Consider the following 17665-nt stretch of genomic DNA (forward strand, 5'->3'; position numbering starts at 1 on the left):
GTTAATATTGCATCAACCGCGCTAAGAAACACTCGTCCAAGCAATAGTCGCGAGGGATGAGGAGCAAAAGCACTTCCACGACCTCTGCCTTGAAGCAAGGAACAGATTGTTGGACTGCTAGAATAATGGATAGAAAACAAGGAAACGCAATTGCCTCCAACAAAGGTGGATCCTAGCACCCTCGATATAAGTGACGCGCGTTATTGTCACTTCCATCGAAGGATACAACACCCTACAGTTGACTGCTTTAACCCGCGTATGATGTTTCAGAAGAAGCTGGAAATAGGGGAAATCGAAATGAACAAGGCGGAGGACAGCAAAGCAACCCAGCATAATGTGTTGATGTTGTCTCATGACCCAAGCGGGGATGTCCGGAGACCCTGAATTGAAGACGAGGAAGCATGTGAATTGGATGTGGAAAACCCCACTTTCGCTAACACAGATGGCGCGGCTCATCAATTCGCTAAGACGGTGCTGGCCCAACAATTTTTCGACTCACTCGGTTTTAGTGAGGATCAAATCAAGGAAGCTTCTAAAGCGGTAGCAGCAGGAAGGCCCTGCGGTATCCTCCCCAAGGAAGCAATCGTTTTCACCAATGAAGACATCTCTACCCTGGAGAGCACCTCCGACCACTATATCTCACTGTGTACATCAACAGACAGTCGTTAAAGAGGGCTTTTATTGAAGGGGGCGCGTTCTTAAATTTAATTTCGACGCACACGCTCGATATTTTAGGCATACCACGGTCCGCGATAAGAATGCGAGTCACCACGGTGAAGGGATTTGGAGGACATTCCCAAACAGTTATTGGAATCGTTAACCTAGCAATGAAGGTTGGTCCTATCCGAGGGACCACGCCTTTTTATGTTCTAGAAGATGATACCACCTTCCACGTACTACTCGGGTGAGGCTGGCTACTCAACCACAAGGTGGTTGCGTCAACATACCATCAATGCGTAAAAACCAACATAGGAGGCAAGCGGTATCGAATCCCCGCCACGAGCAACCCTTTCGACCCAGAAGAAGCATACATGGCGGATGCGGTTTTCTATAATGAGCCGAGAAATGAGGATGAAGTGCCTGAGGTCCAACTCACCCCACTGCCAAACTGGGAATAAGTTGAGAAAGCGAAACCAACCAAATCTGTGTTCATCCCGTCAAGGATGGTGTTCCCAACAGAAAGGAAGACAAAACAGGGCGAAGAACCTAGTTTGCAACGCTTCTCCAGGCCTGATGGAAGACATGTGTACCGGTTATAGAAATTAACCGAGGGAATACCCGCAAGTCAGCAAAACCATGCTGAAGATTTAATGAGTGAAGCGGAGATTCCCGATGAAGACGCAAACCAAAACCTGTCTGAACTTCCCTATAGCACGATGACCAAGAATTATGCGATCAGTTAGCAAGTGTTACTATAAAGGCTGACGAAGAGCGAACACCAGAGAACCTCACTGTGGATAAGATGGAAGAAATTAACATAGGAACACAAGAAGACAAGCGTCTCATCATGATAAACAAAAGTCTGGATCAAGAGGAGAGAGAAGCATTGATCACGCTATTCAAAGAATACAAGGATGTCTTCGCCTACGACTATGATGAAATGCCGGGTTTAGATAGAAACCTCGTGATGCATAATCTTGGGTATCGCCTGAGTTCAAGCCTGTGAGGCAAAGAAGTTGCGAGTTTCCTAGAGCAACCGCCCTCGCAATAAAGGAGGAAGTAGAACGGCTGCTCAAAGCCAAGTTCATAAAGCCGATACAACACCCCACTTGGTTTGCTAACATCGTACCGGTAACCAAGAAAAATGGAAAAGTTCAGGTGTTGTGTGGATTATAGAGATTTAATCGCGCTTGCCCGAAAGACGACTTCCCGTTGCCGAACATTGACATGACGTTGGACGCAACTGGGATAAAGAAGAGGTACTTTTTCATGGATGGCTTCAGCGGATATAACCAAGTGAATATGGACCCATTGGATGCAAATAAGACCGCCTTCCAAACCCCATACGGCAACTTCTATTACGTAGTAATGCCGTTTGGGCTGAACAACGCTGGCGCCACATACCAGCGCGCCATGACTTCCATATTTCACGATCTGTTGCATCAAACAACAGAAGTATACGTTGATGACATCGTAGTCAAGACACATGAGGCGGAGGACCACATCTCTCACCTAATGACGGCCTTCGAAAGGTGCAGAAAGTTCAAACTCAGAATGAACCCTCTCAAGTGCACCTTTGGGGTAACATCTGGGAAATTCTTGGGCTTTGTAGTGACCAGTGAAGGAATTCAAGTGGATCCAAGCAAGGTTGGATAAATCGCAACAATGACGCCGCCAGCAAACACCAGAGAACTGCAAGCTTTTATAGGATGAATATCGTACATACGCCGCTTCGTACCTGGTTTAGCACAGCTGATGACTGCATTCCTTCCGTTGCTGAAAAAAGGTGTACCCTTCGAGTGGGGAGAAACGCAATGCGCCGCATTCAAAAAGCTGAAGCAATGTCTTGTTAGCCCCAAAATCCTTAGACCTCCTAAACGCGGGGTCCCTCTTTACTTCTACACAGCGTTTACCAGCTCGGCGATCGGTGCAGTTCTCGCGCAAGACATGGGGTGGACTGAACTGTCACCCATCTATTACGTGAGTCGTGTCTTACGCGATGCGGAACTGAGATATCCGCGTGTAGAGCAGGCATGTTTAGCCTTCATATACGCGACCCAAAAACTGCGCCCCTATCTCTTAACACACGAAATAATTGTGGTGGCAGCAGCGAACCCGATAGCGTACTTAGATTCAAAGTCGGTCCTTACAGGGAGAACCGCCCGATGGCTGCTTCAATTGTCGGAATTCGAGCTCAAATACCAGCGTCCAAACGCCGTAAGAGGAAAAGAAATAACTGACCTTATGGCTATGTTCCCGGGAGCGGGAGACGATGAAGTACACGAGTATATACCCGGAGAAGTCGCGGCTGCAGACGCTGACAAACCCTGGGCCATGCTCTTTGATGGATCTTCCTACGGATCTGTCGGAGGAGCGGGAGTGGTCTTCGAAACCCCACAGGGAGAACTATTCTCATATTCATTCAAGTTGGACTTCCCATGCAGGAATAATGTAGTAGAGTACGAAGCCCTAATTCTAGGACTCCGAATAGCAAAAGAGCTCAACCTCGGAAATGTTGAAGTCAAAGGCGATTCTCGCTTATTACGAATCAAGTGAACGACGACTTTTGCGTCAAAGAACCACACCTGGCACTCTACCGAGCGGAAGCCCAAACACTAATGAGTTAAATGGGATCAACTTTATACCATACCGGCAGGGGCGGAAACAAACACGCGGATGCCCTGGCAACCCTGGCGAGCAAAGTACATTTAAAAGATGGAGAAGAGGGGACGGTCACAATACGAATAAGAGGGTTACCTAGTACGTGGAAGGAATCTTGTCCTTCGATGAGGCGGACGATTGGAGAAAAGTATACATCGATGATTTGACGCGGATAAATAAAGAGCGGGTGATCCCCACTTAAGCTCTAAAACAATTTGTGATGATTCAAGGCGCGTTGTACTACCGGGCAGCCGGAGGATCCCTTACGAGATGCGTAAATAAAAGGGAAGCAGAGAAGCTGCTGCAAGGATTACACGCGGAGACATGTGGACAGACCGGCGCTGCCCACTTATACAGAAAGCTTCAGAGGATGGGCATATATTGTCCAAGCATGTCAGCTCAAGCAGCAACACTCCAGGATAGTTGTGCCGATTTTCAAGCTCCGCCACAACCTGCGGAAGTCTTCACGATCGAGGAAATAGACTGGAGACAGCCTTACATTGACTTCATCCAGCACAGGAAACTGCCTAGTGACAGACAAACGACTCTAAAAATACAGAGAAGGCGCCGCGTTTCTTCATCCATGAAGGCGTGCTCTACCGAAAAATCTATGATAACGCCGCATTGCGATGCTTGTCGAATCAATAAGCAATGGAAGTCATGACCCGGTCTCACGATGCAGAACACCAAGGGATGCGAAAGCTGTTCCTACAACTGTATGAAGGAGGGTTTTACTAGCCTAGCATGGAAAGTGACACCGCGGAACACGCTCGAAGATTCCTGCGGTGCCAGAAACATGGGAATTTAATCCAGACGCCTCGCGCACTATTGCATAGCATAGTAACGCCGTGGCCATTTCATAGTTAGGGGCTCGATCTCATAGGTCCGATCAACCCAACATCCTCGAGACGACACAAGTACATAATCACCGCCACCGAATACGCGTCAAAATGGGTTGAAGCTATACCCCTCAAAGACTACGCTGGAGATACAAGTCGTGTTCATCAAAGAGCACATCATTTGAAGATTCGGTGCACCTATGATAATCAGAGCAGATAAAACAAAATCATTTGTGAACAAGGATGTGATCGATCTACTCCGCCAATACAATGTAAGACTTCACATGTATACCCCTTATTACTCCAAAGGAAATGGGAAGGCGGAGGCAACGAACAAAACGCTCATCTGCATCCTCAGTAGGCTAGTGCATGACCACCATAGGGAATGGCACGAACAGCTGTCGTTGGCACTTTGGGAATATAGATTCTCTAAACAAAGTTCCACCGGCGCATCCCCTTATTCACTGGTCTACGGAAATGACGCAATTCTACCTGCAGAGATAACAATCCCATCCGCGAGAGTAGTAATGGCTAGCCATACCATGCCAGATGAAGTGAGCCTCTTTGCCCATTTAGATATAATAGAGTAAAGAAGAACGCGGGCAGAAAGGTTCGCGGAAGCTTACAGAAAGCGCGCAACCAACTACTACAACCAGAGCGTAAAAGAGAGGGCATTCAAGGTCGGTGAGCTAGTCTTGAAAATCGGCCCGCACGTACAAAGGAATACCAGTACTGGAAAATTCGCGGCAAATTGGGAAGGCCCTTTTACAATAAGAAAGGCGGCAGAAAACAGATACTACAAGCTTCGACGCATGAACATAGCTAAAGTTAAGACGCCCATCAATGGCAAATGGTTGAAGAAATTTTACGCATGAGTCATGCCATGTAAACGCCCTCCTTGATAAATAAAGTAAGTTGCAAAAAAAAATGCTTTCGATTGACTGAAACTCTATAAAAGGTCTCAGGGGCAGCCAAGGGCGCCTGATTGACTGGCAAACTTTACAAAAGGTCTCAGGACATCCAAAGGTGCCTGATTAACTGAAAAATTCTACAAAAGGTCTCAGGACAGCCAAGGGCGCCTGATTGACTGACAAACTTTACAAAAGGTCTCCGGACATTCAAAGGCGCCTGATTGACTGACAAATTATATAAAAGGTCTCAGGGCAGCCAAGGGCGCCTGATCGACTGACAAACTTTACAAAAGGTCAGGGCAGCCAAGGGCGCTTGATCGACTGACAAATTCTACAAAAGGTCTCAAGGCTGCCAAAGGCGCATGATCGACTGACAAATTCTACAAAAGGTCTCAGGGCATCCAAGGGCGCCTGATCGACTGACAAACTTTACAAAAGGTCTCAGGGCAGCCAAGGGCGCCTGATCGACTGACAAACTTTACAAAAGGTCTTAGGGCAGCCAAGGGCGCCTGATCGACTGAAAAATTCTACAAAAGGTCTCAGGGCAGCCAAAGGCGCCTGATCGACTGACAAACTCTACAAAAAAAGTCTCAGAGCAGCCAAAGGCGCCTGATCGACTAACACATTATACAAAGCCGCGGGAGAGCCAAAGGTGCCTGATTGACTGTAAGTCTTCAAAAGAGTCTCAGGGCATCCAAGGGCGCCTGATCGACTGACAAATTCTACAAAAAGGTCTTAGGGCATCCAAAGGCGCCTGATCGACTGACAAATTCTACAAAAGGTCTCAGGGCAGCCAAAGGCGCCTGATCGACTAACACATTATACAAAGACGCGAGACATCCAAAAGCGCCTGATTGACTGTAAGTCTTCAAAAGAGTCTCAGGGCAGCCAAGGGAGCCCGATTGACTGGCAAACCCTGCAAAAGTCTCAAATTCTTCAAAATAGTCTCATGGCAGCCGAAGGCGCCTGGTTAACCGATAAATTTCGAGGCAAGAAAAAGAGGGGGGAGTAGGCGCGTTTAACCAACTCCCTCCCCACCTAGTATTCTAGTATCCTTGAAACAAAAGAACAAAAGGGGGGGGGGGGGGGGGGGGGGTAGACGCGTTTTACCCAACGCTCTCCCCACCCAAAACCCTTGAAATAAAAGGACAAAAAAGGGGGGAGTAGGCGCGTTTTAACCAACGCCCGCCCCACCCAAAACCCTTGAAACAAAAGGACGAAATGGGGGGGAGGCGTGTTTTAACCAACGCTCGCCCCACCCAAAACCCTTGAAATAAAAAGACAAAAATGGGGGAGTAGGAGCGTTTTAACCAACGCCCGCCCGACCCAAAACCCGTGAAACAAAAGAAAAAAGGGGGGGAGTAGGCGCGTTTAACCAGCGCCCGCCCCACCCAGTATCCTTGAAACAAAAGGACAAAAAGGGACGGAGTAGGCGCGTTTAACCAATGCCGCCCCACCCAGTATCCTTGAAATAAAGGAATCTCTGCATAAAAAGGAGGGGAAACAGGTGCGTTTAGAAAACGTCCATCTCACCATCCTCACAAAAAATAGAGAGGGGGGAGAGGGGGAAGGAGTAAGCGCGTTCATCAAACGTCCACTCCACCCAATAACCCCTTGCTATACAAACGGACAACAATATTTTCAAATTAAAAAGCGAATATCACTTGCACCAATTCAAAAAAAACACAAACAACACACAAAGAACTAGATAACTAAAGACATCCCACAAAGGGACACACAACCTAACCAGCTATCAACGCCCGACAACGAGCAATGTCCGCGTCCAAAGCCTCCACCATCAAGCGACCATCGTTCATTGCGCAGTAGACAAACGGAGATCCTGATCAGCTTCATTCACCAATTTAAGGATGTCCTGAATAACATTACTCTCAGCCCCGACCCCACGGGCGACTGAAAGAGTATCCTCATGATCGTCGTATTCCTTGCACACCTTATCATGATGAATCAACCTGAGCGTCCACAGTAGACCCGATTCCTCCTTCAGAATCAATAAACGAGCCAATTTGTCCTCGAGATAAGAGTAAGATACAAGCGTGGATGCATCTGCTAAGGTCAGGGTATGTCCAAGAAGTGGTAATCCCCCATGATTAGAGATCCAAAGATGGCAATCTGAGATGGCGCGATCCATAGTAGCTACCATCATCAGGGAATCCGCGAACAATTGATTGGCCGCATCACGAGCAGTAACGACCTCATCCAATGCCCGTTGGATCTCCAACGACACCCGACCGGACGATTCGGCTTGCTGAGCAGCTTGGTACACCTCATACTGTGCCATGAAACTCGCGCGTTTAACATCCCTATTCACCTTCCTCTGGGTCCGAAGCTCTTCAATCTCGGCTTTTACGAGCAGAAGTCGTTTCAGCTCGTCCCGCTTAAACGTTTCCGAGACTAACATGGGAATGGGTGCCAAGGCTAGAACATACCCATGAAGAGAATTGGCCATGCTGGCGATTTGTTGATCAGAAAAGGTAGAGATGGATATGATGGCTTAAACCAAGAAACAATAACTACATACGAAGACACATATATAAGAGAGGCTGGCGTGGATTACCATGCAATTAATCACCACCACCACCCCTTTTTTTTCTGCACGACTAAACACGTGTCGACCCATATTTAGAGGAAGGCGGCAACCCCAATATACACCGGATGTAAACACCGGGGACTCGAGAATTAAAGCTCATAGCCAGCAGAACAATATTCACAAGGTTAAATACAAACAATTAACTAAAGAAGAAAAATCTAATACAAACAACGGAGGAGGGGGGAAACATGTCAAGAAAGAAAAGGACTTAAAAGGAAAGTGCGTAAAAAAACAATAAACAAGAAAAACTGGAAAAAGAAAAAAACGCGTAGTTCAACTGTACGTCAACGCGCGACAATGAGCAATGTTCGTATCCACGGCCGTCGCCATGAGCCTACTCTCACCACATTGGATATTGGCTCGAGACAGTCCCCAATCGGAATCACTCAATAGTTTATGGATATCTTGAATGATCTTCCCCTTGGCCTTCGCCCCGCGAGCCAATGCAAGAGTGCCCTCATGCTCATCACGATCCCGACGAGCCAATGCAAGAGTGCCCTCTTCCTCCTCAATGTCGTCCTTCTGAAGCGCAACAACATGATCAGGGTTAGAACGAATACGAGTTGCCCAATGTGGCCATACTGGATGAGTCTTGGACTTGGAACGAATATCAATAGAGGGAAGGTTGCAATCGCCACGATGAATGGCCATCCGAGGAACAATTTTGAATGTAAAGGCATCCGTGCTCTCCGATTCAGGTTGCATAAGCCATCCAGGAGCAGCAGGGTAAGGCAGCACAAAAGGATTTAAGAGACGAGAAACTAAAACATCTTCTAGAGGGAAAGCGCGTTTACCTCCACGGAATTCCCTTAACCTTAGGGCGTGTGTAGGGCATGGGAAGAAAGAATAATGTTGAAAAAGGAAGAAGTTGACAGTCATATATATATAAGAAGGTCTCAAGGCCGAACGTGGCAGTGATGAGTAAGAATGACAACCGTCAGAAACTGAAAGGAAAAAGGGTTTTGCACGATGAGGAGTCGAAACGTCTCCCAAGATCACGGGTCCGACGAGATAACAAAGATCGTTGTGGACACAGGGAGATGCCCCAAAATATTTTTTGACTATTGGATCATCCAATGATTAATCCAATAGTCAGGGGACTAATGTTGATACATGAAAAATAACATCCCTTAGCGGGATGGGGATGCCCCAAAGAGTAGGGATAAAACTTGGGTCAAGACGTAGGAGCTTGGAGACTAAACCCAAGCCCACATAAAAGATACCCATAAAGGGTGGAAGGACAAAGGAAGAATTAACAAAGAAGGAAGAGGTTATGTTAAGGAATGGCATTAGTAGTAATTAAGAAAGTTTAGGACATGTGGCATGATGTCATAAAAAAAGGGATTTTTAGAAAAGCCCATACAAGGAAGGAGAATGTACAATGGAAATGCAACTCTCTCTCTTACTATTATTGGTATTGTGAGGTCATGTGCAATAGCTAGGACGGGTAGGACCTACACCGAAATTTGGGTATTAACAATATCATTTTCTTATGCCATTATGATTTTTAACTTAACTATTTTCCTACAGGTCAATGATGGTCGATTAAGGACAACTGGTGAGGCTTCTCCAACGAGTAATAAGAAAGATTTGGCACAGTGGATGAGGCATTTTTTTATTGAGCTTCTTAAAGAATCCCCATCTCCATCTTTTTTTCCTTGTCTTGTGCGAGGCTTGCGCAATTGCAGGTGGTACCTAAATGTTTTATAAAATTTCTTTTGGTTTCTGTGCATATACTTTTGGTCCTGAGAATTGACTTTGTAATTACAGACTTTGTGAATTACTGGGCTCAGCTGACGATAAATTTTTATGAGAAGCTTCTAGTACTTGGTCTCAAAGTGGAAGAGAGCAGGGAAGGAAATGAGAGTGAAGCTTCTCGATGGATCAAAACAGAACTTCTTGTACAGATGCAGGTATTTGTGAAATATTAACTCCTTTCTAGTTTAATATCGGTTATGTGATTGTTGGGCCTGACCTAATTATGTTGCTGTTAACGATTTAGAATTTGAATTTTTGTTCAAGATGCTATACATGTGTTGGTTTCAGTTCCACTTGAAGCTGTGGTACTTGATTATGTACATTGATGTCTTCAATGGCGAAAACGGCCGAGGTCTAGTTTTTGTAAGAAACTTGTTAAACATTGGTCGTTTTCGTCTTTGAAGACATCGTTGTAAATGGTTTTTATGTAATAAGTTGCTGGAAATCGACACCATCATGCTGCAAGCCTGCAAAGATGTATTCATAACTTGTTGTGTTACAGAAATTTTGTGTTTAAGGATAAATTCATAACTTCCAACATCTAAGTATACTTGTATTACTAAGTTTAAATTTGTGGATTTGACATTCAGTTAATACTTGCGAGGTATTGCGCTGGTGGGGTTGGAATCAACTTGTGTACCTTCTAAATTACCAGGTAAGTACTTCACTTGTATACTTGATTGATTTTATGTTACTTACAATTGTGTACTCAGTTCTGGTGAGAGAGCTTATTATCTTTGGTTGGTTGCAGGACCAAAGATAGCGACAACTTATGAAGCTTATGGGCTTTTCCAGCTGAAAGTATATTTACTGTGATTGCTTATAATTTTTGGAGAACAAAGCAACTAATATTTGTAAGTTACATGTATTCAAGTTTTGAATATGAAATCAATCGTCTGATTGGCGACTGAGTCGAGCTCTACGTATCGGCGACTGAATCGGGGATCAATTTGGAAAAAAATTCTTCGTCAATCTTGTTTTGTATGCAATCCAGAATTAATCCCAGGTGATTTTGTTGAAATATTACATCAATCATCATGTTTTATGGGATTATTTGGTGTTAATTCAGGTGTTTTATAATGAATACTGGTTCTAAAACATCATCTGAGTTTGCAAAATCATCTTCAGTTGAAGGAATGAAAATTCCTTTGATTGAACTACCGGATGATTTATTTGAGAAAAGTTTAGATCCATGGAGATATTCTTTAATTGGTAGATTAAATTTACAGAAAATCAAATTTATAGACGTTGCTATAATTCTTCGAAATCAATGGAAATTAGTTGGAGAATGTAAACTAATTCCATTAGGTAGAGGTTTCTATACAATTAAACTAGAAAATGCTACAGATCGTGATTACATCAAATCTCAAATATGGGAAGTTACAGATCAAGTATTGAAAGTTAGAAATTGGGTTTATAATTTTAGACCTGTTAATCAGAGAACTTCTAAGGCATTTGTTTGGGTGAGATTTCCAGGTTTAGGTCTTGAATTCTAGAGTGAACCAATTCCATTTAAGATATGTAAGGAACTTGGTACTCCAATTAAAATTGATGCAGCAACAGCAAAATGTGATGTTGGATACTATGCAAATGTACTGGTTGAAGTTTATTTTTCTCTTCCAATCCCAAACAAAGTATGCATAGGAACTAAATACGGGTGTTTCTTTCAAGAAGTCTCCATTCCATATAGTCCAAAATATTGCAGTACTTGTAAAATGGTAGGACACTTTATCACAGAATGTAGAGTGTAAAAAGCCAAAAGCACTACAAATATTTCAGAAGAACTTCATACACCTCAACAACTTAAAGCTACTTCATCATCAATTCAGCAGTCTAATTCATCTTCAACAAATGATAAATTTGAAACTACATCTTTGCAGAAACCTTTTGATATATGTGACAGATCAGAATGTGAAGCTGAAGATTCTGTTATTCATACTATTCATGTTACTCCTACTATTCAAGTTGCTCAAATTAATAAAATTGGAAATAATGGAATATTTAGCCCTCTTGAGTGTGTACAAGAGGATAATATTCTTGAAGGCACGTAAGTAAATAATGAAGTGGAAGCTGGTGTTTCGGAAACTCCCAAAGTATTAGAGGTACTTGAGGATAATGTCTTGCAAAACAATACAATCAAGTTTATTGATGGTAAAACAGGGAATGTCTTAGATGAAACTGTTAAGGTTACTACATGGTCCAAAGTGGTTGAAAAGAAGGTGATTAATTCTTCTCCTTCTACTTCTCAAAATTCACCAGGTGCAGTAAAAGGTGGTAATCCAGTTACTGCCAATAATAAATACAACTTCAGGAAAAATCAAGGTAAGGAGGAACCAAAAATCCTCCTCCACCTAAATAAAGATATTATATTGGAATATCCAGGCTTGAAAAGACCTAGGGTTCAGGATACATTAAGGTCTTTGGTTAATCAATTTAGTCTATCTCTTATTTGGATTGCATAACCAATTTTTTTTTATAGTAAGTTGAATCTCCCTGGAATGAAAAGTATGGTGATTCATAATTCCACTTCATCAACAAAAGGTAACTTATGGTTATTTTAGAATAATTCTTTAGTTACTCCTCAAGTTGTTTGAATATCAAGTCAAATGATAGCAGTTAGCATTGGAGATGTATTAGTATCTGGTGTTCATGCTCATGTCAAAAAAATTCAAAGAAAATTTTTATGGTTAGAAATGGAGATTATTAGTGAGTTTAAAAAAACATGGATTGTGCTAGGTGATTTTAATGCAATTATTTCACCTGATGAAAAAGTTGGAGGTAAAACTCCAAACATAAACTCAATGTTAGACTTTATTCATTGTCTAAATGCTTGTGATTTACTGCCAGCACCTAAGACAGGTCAACAATTTTTTTGGTCCAACAACAAGGAAAAAATAGAATCTTATGCACTCTAGATAGAGTTGTTTTCAACTCCTTATGGTTACAAAAATATGGAGATTGGGGGTATAAAGTTGGCTTTAGAATTGTATCAGATCATGCACCATTATTGGGAGGTTGTGCAGGTATACCTAAACCAAAAAATATTCCCTGGAGATTTCAGAAAATGTGGATTGATCATCCATCCTTTTTGTCAGAAGTGAAGAAAGTCTGTTCAGAACCTATAATTGGAGATCCTGCTTTCATATTCATGCAGAAACTTAAAAAGTTAAAAAAATTCTTAGGTGAATGGAATTGGAGTATTTTTGGTAATGTTCATATAAAGATTAAGGAAGCTGAAGATAAAGTTAAAAGTGCAATGGAGTTATCAGACAAAAATCCTTTTGATGAAAGTATTATGGCTAAATTGGTTGAAGCTCAGAATGAACATGCTAGTAGAAAAGTACAAGCTAATACTCTTATGAGACTTAAATCAAGGGAAAAGTGGATTACAGATGGATCAACAAATACTGGATACTTTCATGCTAAAATGAAGATTAGACAAGCAAAAAATTTGATCAGTGAACTAGAAGATAGCAATGGAAATATTATTTGTGAGCAATCACAAATTACTGACTCTTTAGTTCAACATTTCCAACAGAAGTTTGAAGCTCAAGATGTTAATATTGCTGAAGGATTTCTTGATGTCATTCCATCTGTTATTACAACGGAAGACCAAGCAATGTTAGATTCCATTACAACTATTGAAGAAATAAAGCAAATTGTTTTTGAAATGGATCCAGACAGTGCACCTGGTCCAGATGGTTTCTCAGGAGCCTTCTACAAAAGTTGTTGGGAAATAATTCAAATGGACTTAAAGGAAGCAATACAATTTTGCTGGAGGAGGAGATTTATTCTTAAAGGACTTAATTCAAATTTTTTAACTCTCATACCTAAATGTGCAGGAGCAAAGAAAGCAAGTCAGTTCAGTCCAATTGGATTATGCAATGTATTGTTCAAAATATTCACAAAACTCATTTCTACAAGAATGAATAGAATTATGGAAAAATTAATATCTCTACAACAGGCTGCTTATATCAAGGGTAGAAGCATTCAAGAACAAGTACTTCTAGCTTTAGAGATGGTGAATGAAATGAGAAAAAAAAAAGAGAGGAGGTAATGTGGCATTTAAACTAGATATCTCTCAAGCTTATGACTCAGTAAGCTGGGAATTTCTTTTTAAAGTTCTGCATAAATATGGTTTTTCCTCAACTTGGTGTGATTGATTGTTAACCATGTTTAAATCTGCTAAACTGTCAGTAATGGTCAGTGGTGAACCATGTGGTTTCTTCTTAATGAATAGGGGACTCAAACAGGATGATCCACTATCCCCCATTTTGTTTATCTTGATAGAAGATGTGTTGAGTAGGAATGTTACAAATTTGGTAAATACAAGGCAGATAACTCCAATGGTAGTCAGAAATGGAATTTATCCAACACATCTTCTTTTTTTCTGATGATGTTTTTTTGTTCTGTAATGGAGCTAAGAAGAATTTGGAATGTCTTTCCAAGTTGCTTGAAGATTATCAACATAGCTCTGGTCATTTGATTAACAAAGCTAAGAGCAAATGCTTTATAGATGAAACTTCTTCAATCAGAAAGCAACAAATTAGCAGAATGGTTGGTATGGATATCTCTTGTTTTCCTGATAAATATCTTGGTATCATTCTAGCTCCAGGCAGGGTAAATACTGAAATGGTCTAGCCAATAGTGGTAATGCTTCAAAATAAACTTGCAGCTTGGAAAGGGAAGTTATTATCATTCCATGACAGACTTGTTCTCATCAAATCAGTCTTATGCAGTTATCCTTTGTATAATATGGCAGTTTATAAATGACCATCTTCCATTATCAAAATTTGTGAAAAGTTAAGAAACTTATTATGGCCAGGGGATAGTGAAGTCAGAAACTACAAAACTCTATCTTGGAAGAAAGTTTGTGTTCCATATGATGAAGGAGGTTTGGGAATTAAAAGACTAGAAGTGATTAATAGAGCTTTACTTATGAAAATGATATGGAAATTGATTTCTTCTTCAGATGAATGGGCTCTTTTCTTCACTGCTAAATTCAAAAATAAATATGGAATCTGGTTTTCAGTTTGGAAGTTATCTTCAGTTAGAGAAGGATTGCAATGGGCTTGGGATGCACATAAGAAGATACTACATGGTCTGGAGGCAATGGAGATGATATCTCTGTGTGACCTGATACATGGTATGGATCATCTCCCTTAATTCATGAGATTGGTTATACTGAATTTGTGCATAATAATCTGCAAATGAAAGTTCAGAATCTTATTATTGATAATGAATGGCATATCCCTCCTCAACTGCAACAATTTTTTTATATTGATAACATGCCTAATATTGGTAGTGAAGTTGATTGCATAGTATGGAATTTACATAGCACTGGACAATTCAACACTGCAATAGCAGTGGAAAAATTAAGATTCAAAGAACAAAAAGTAAGTTGGTCATCTCATATTTGGAGATCTTATTTACATCCAAGTATTGCAAGTAACATTTGGAAGATGCTACAAGGAGTTTATGTAGATGATGATGTTAAAAGAAAACAGGGGTATGAAATGCCATCTAGGTGTTGTGTATGTAAATCAGATCAGGATTATATGGAGCACACTTTATGGAGTTGTGATTTCAGTGCACAAATCTGGAGCTGGCTAGGTAATATCTTTAATTCTCCAGGCCATCTTCTTTTCATGATGTTTTTTCTACAACAAAGCATTACAGTCCATTCATTCAACAAGTGTGGATGCTGCAGCCTGCACTACTATAAGAGATCTTTTGTTTCAAGGAAATAAAATCTTTTTTGAAGGTGGTGATACTCATCTACATAGTTTTAAAAGCAGGATTGTTAAGTCAGTCCATGAAAATGGAGCAAGAATGAAGGATAGCAGGTGGGATAATGTTCTTAGTTACTCATTTTTAGCTTCCTTGTTTTAGCTTATTTTGTACTTGTGTTTTATAGTAACTTTTGTAATCCTTTTGTTGGTCAATAAATGAAAAAATGTGTGATTCAGCAAAAAAAAAAAGAAAAAAAAATTATTCATTTTGTAGTGGAAAACATAGAGGAACTAAAGAGGCAAAGAGATGTTTCTATTGATCAGCATCAGTTGTTTTATGAAACAATATCCTATATATACTTATAGGAAGTAAACCCTAGACACTATATTGGGCCGCACATCCATGGGCTACAAGCCCTACAACACTCCCCCTTGTGCGGTCCAGTTGAGCTTCATATGTAGTGCTTCGAATATAGTTCTTCAAATGTCGTCCTCTCCTTGATTACTTGTGCCTAAATCAATTGCCTCATTAAAACTTTTACAAGGAAAAACCCAGTGGGACAAAACCTTGGTACAAATCTTCACATGTAGTACTTCACATGTTGTCTCGTATTTTACATATAGTTCATTACATGTAATAAGGTCTTTAAAGACCGACGAGTCTAAGTTAATTTCCTCGTTAAAACTTCGTCAGGAAAAACACCAGAGGGACAAAACCTGAACTAAAGAAAAATAGTACAATATCAGTTGAACTTAGAGCATAGTTGTATTTGTATACGTTGCCTCATTAAAACCTTGACAAGAAAAACCCAGTGAGATAAAACCTTGACGAATGGAAAAGAGTACAACGTGACCGATGCAAGTAAAGGTGATCTATTGCAGATGATCACTTTGCTCCGTTGAAGTTAACTAGTTGCTTCACAACTCCTAAGGCGGAAAATCCTCGTGGGAAATACAATAGCCTTAGATGGGAAATTACTTCCCGTGTTTGTTGTTGTCTCATTAAAAACCTTTCCGAGTAACAAAACCATGTGGGAAAAAGTAACCTCGATGAAGGAAAAGAGTTCAACACACCATTAGATGCTCCCCCTGATGTCAGATAATTTTCGTTAGTCTAATGCAGTCAGAAGGAGTTTATCACACTTTACTTTGGTGACTTGAATGTTTATAAGACTGCGTTGTTGATTCTGGAAGTTACGTTGCTTAACAGACTACCGCGTTTCATTTCTTTGATTCGGATATTTTTAGTAATATCAGTGCGATCTTTATGTCTTGAATGCTCGACATACTTGATTCCTTTAGTGTTGTCTCGCTAAAAACCTTGTCGAGTAATAAACCCATTTGGGAAAAACTATTCTCGATCGAAGGGAAAAAAAGTACAACACAGCTTCAATTTCGAAGTAAAATATGTAGACATCATATCATTGGATCCTCCCCCTGATGTCGGCATCTCCCCCTGATTACTTTCAGAGTTATTCCAGACAGTTCCTTTAGTCATATATTTTTCGAAACTGAATATTGGTAATGATTTTGAAAATAATCTACCATATCTCCCCCTGATTACTTTCATTAGGGAAGAGATTATTGTTCCTTCATAATCAACAACTTTTGGATTGCACTTTCATTAGCATTCCTTTTTATGTCTTTGTAGGGATAAAACAAATTTATGTCAATGGTTACTTCTAAGTATACGATTACATTCACTATACCATTCCAACGACGTTGCGTTGGCGCTGAGCTATATCTAGCTAACAATTTCACTGAAGATGTAACATTTGGCCGGGTACATTACGCTAAGTACAATAATGTGTCTATTATACTTTGATAAGGAAAGATCATCTCCCGACACAACTTCGTCATATTCCTTTAGACGAATTGGTCATTTATGTACATTTGAAACTCGACTAATCATGGGAGTGCTAGCAGGATGCATGTCCTTGTTAAATTGCCTAAAAATGGATATATACAAACTGGTGGAATAATATACCACAAGCTCGGTCTTCGATCTAGTTTTCCCTAAATTTTTCATCTCAAATTCGGATTTTAAATAGCTCTTAAGGTCTCTTATTCCATTAAGAGTACTTATCATGTCCATATCATTGAAATGATAGTTATAATTTTGAATCAAGAACTTATTTAATATGCATGGCACAAAACCGTACTTGTTTATCCCTTCCCAATCAAATAGTCACTTAGATGGGTATACCACATCCTCCTGATTGTTTAAATCAATAAGTGAGTGTTCAAGTATAACTGCAAACACACTCCGTGGTTTAGAGTCATTCGTCTTAGGAAGCAAAAGGCCATCATGCACTTTTGCAAATATCTTCTATCTCTTGATTCTTTCAGAGATATGTAATAACCACATACATATGCTGCATTTCAAGTCCTTTTGAAATTACCAACCTAACTAAGTAGCGGAACGCTATGACGTTCAATACAAGAGGACAATTCCAGGGCTTTGTGAGAAACCTTGTGCCCCAAGGTGAGTCTTGA

The 17665-nt window shown here is 40.9% G+C and overlaps 1 long non-coding RNA gene across 1 annotated transcript; it reads left to right on the forward strand.

The window, feature by feature from the left end:
* The first annotated feature begins 9471 nt into the window (after positions 1 to 9471).
* Positions 9472 to 10375, forward strand: LOC113304893. Its single transcript, XR_003338473.1, has 3 exons — positions 9472 to 9592; positions 10028 to 10092; positions 10189 to 10375. It is a non-coding gene; the product is annotated as an uncharacterized LOC113304893 (long non-coding RNA).
* Positions 10376 to 17665: the final 7290 nt, after the last annotated feature.

This window comes from Papaver somniferum, chromosome 8, assembly GCF_003573695.1.
Source record: "Papaver somniferum cultivar HN1 chromosome 8, ASM357369v1, whole genome shotgun sequence".
Classification (NCBI taxonomy): Eukaryota; Viridiplantae; Streptophyta; class Magnoliopsida; order Ranunculales; family Papaveraceae; genus Papaver; species Papaver somniferum.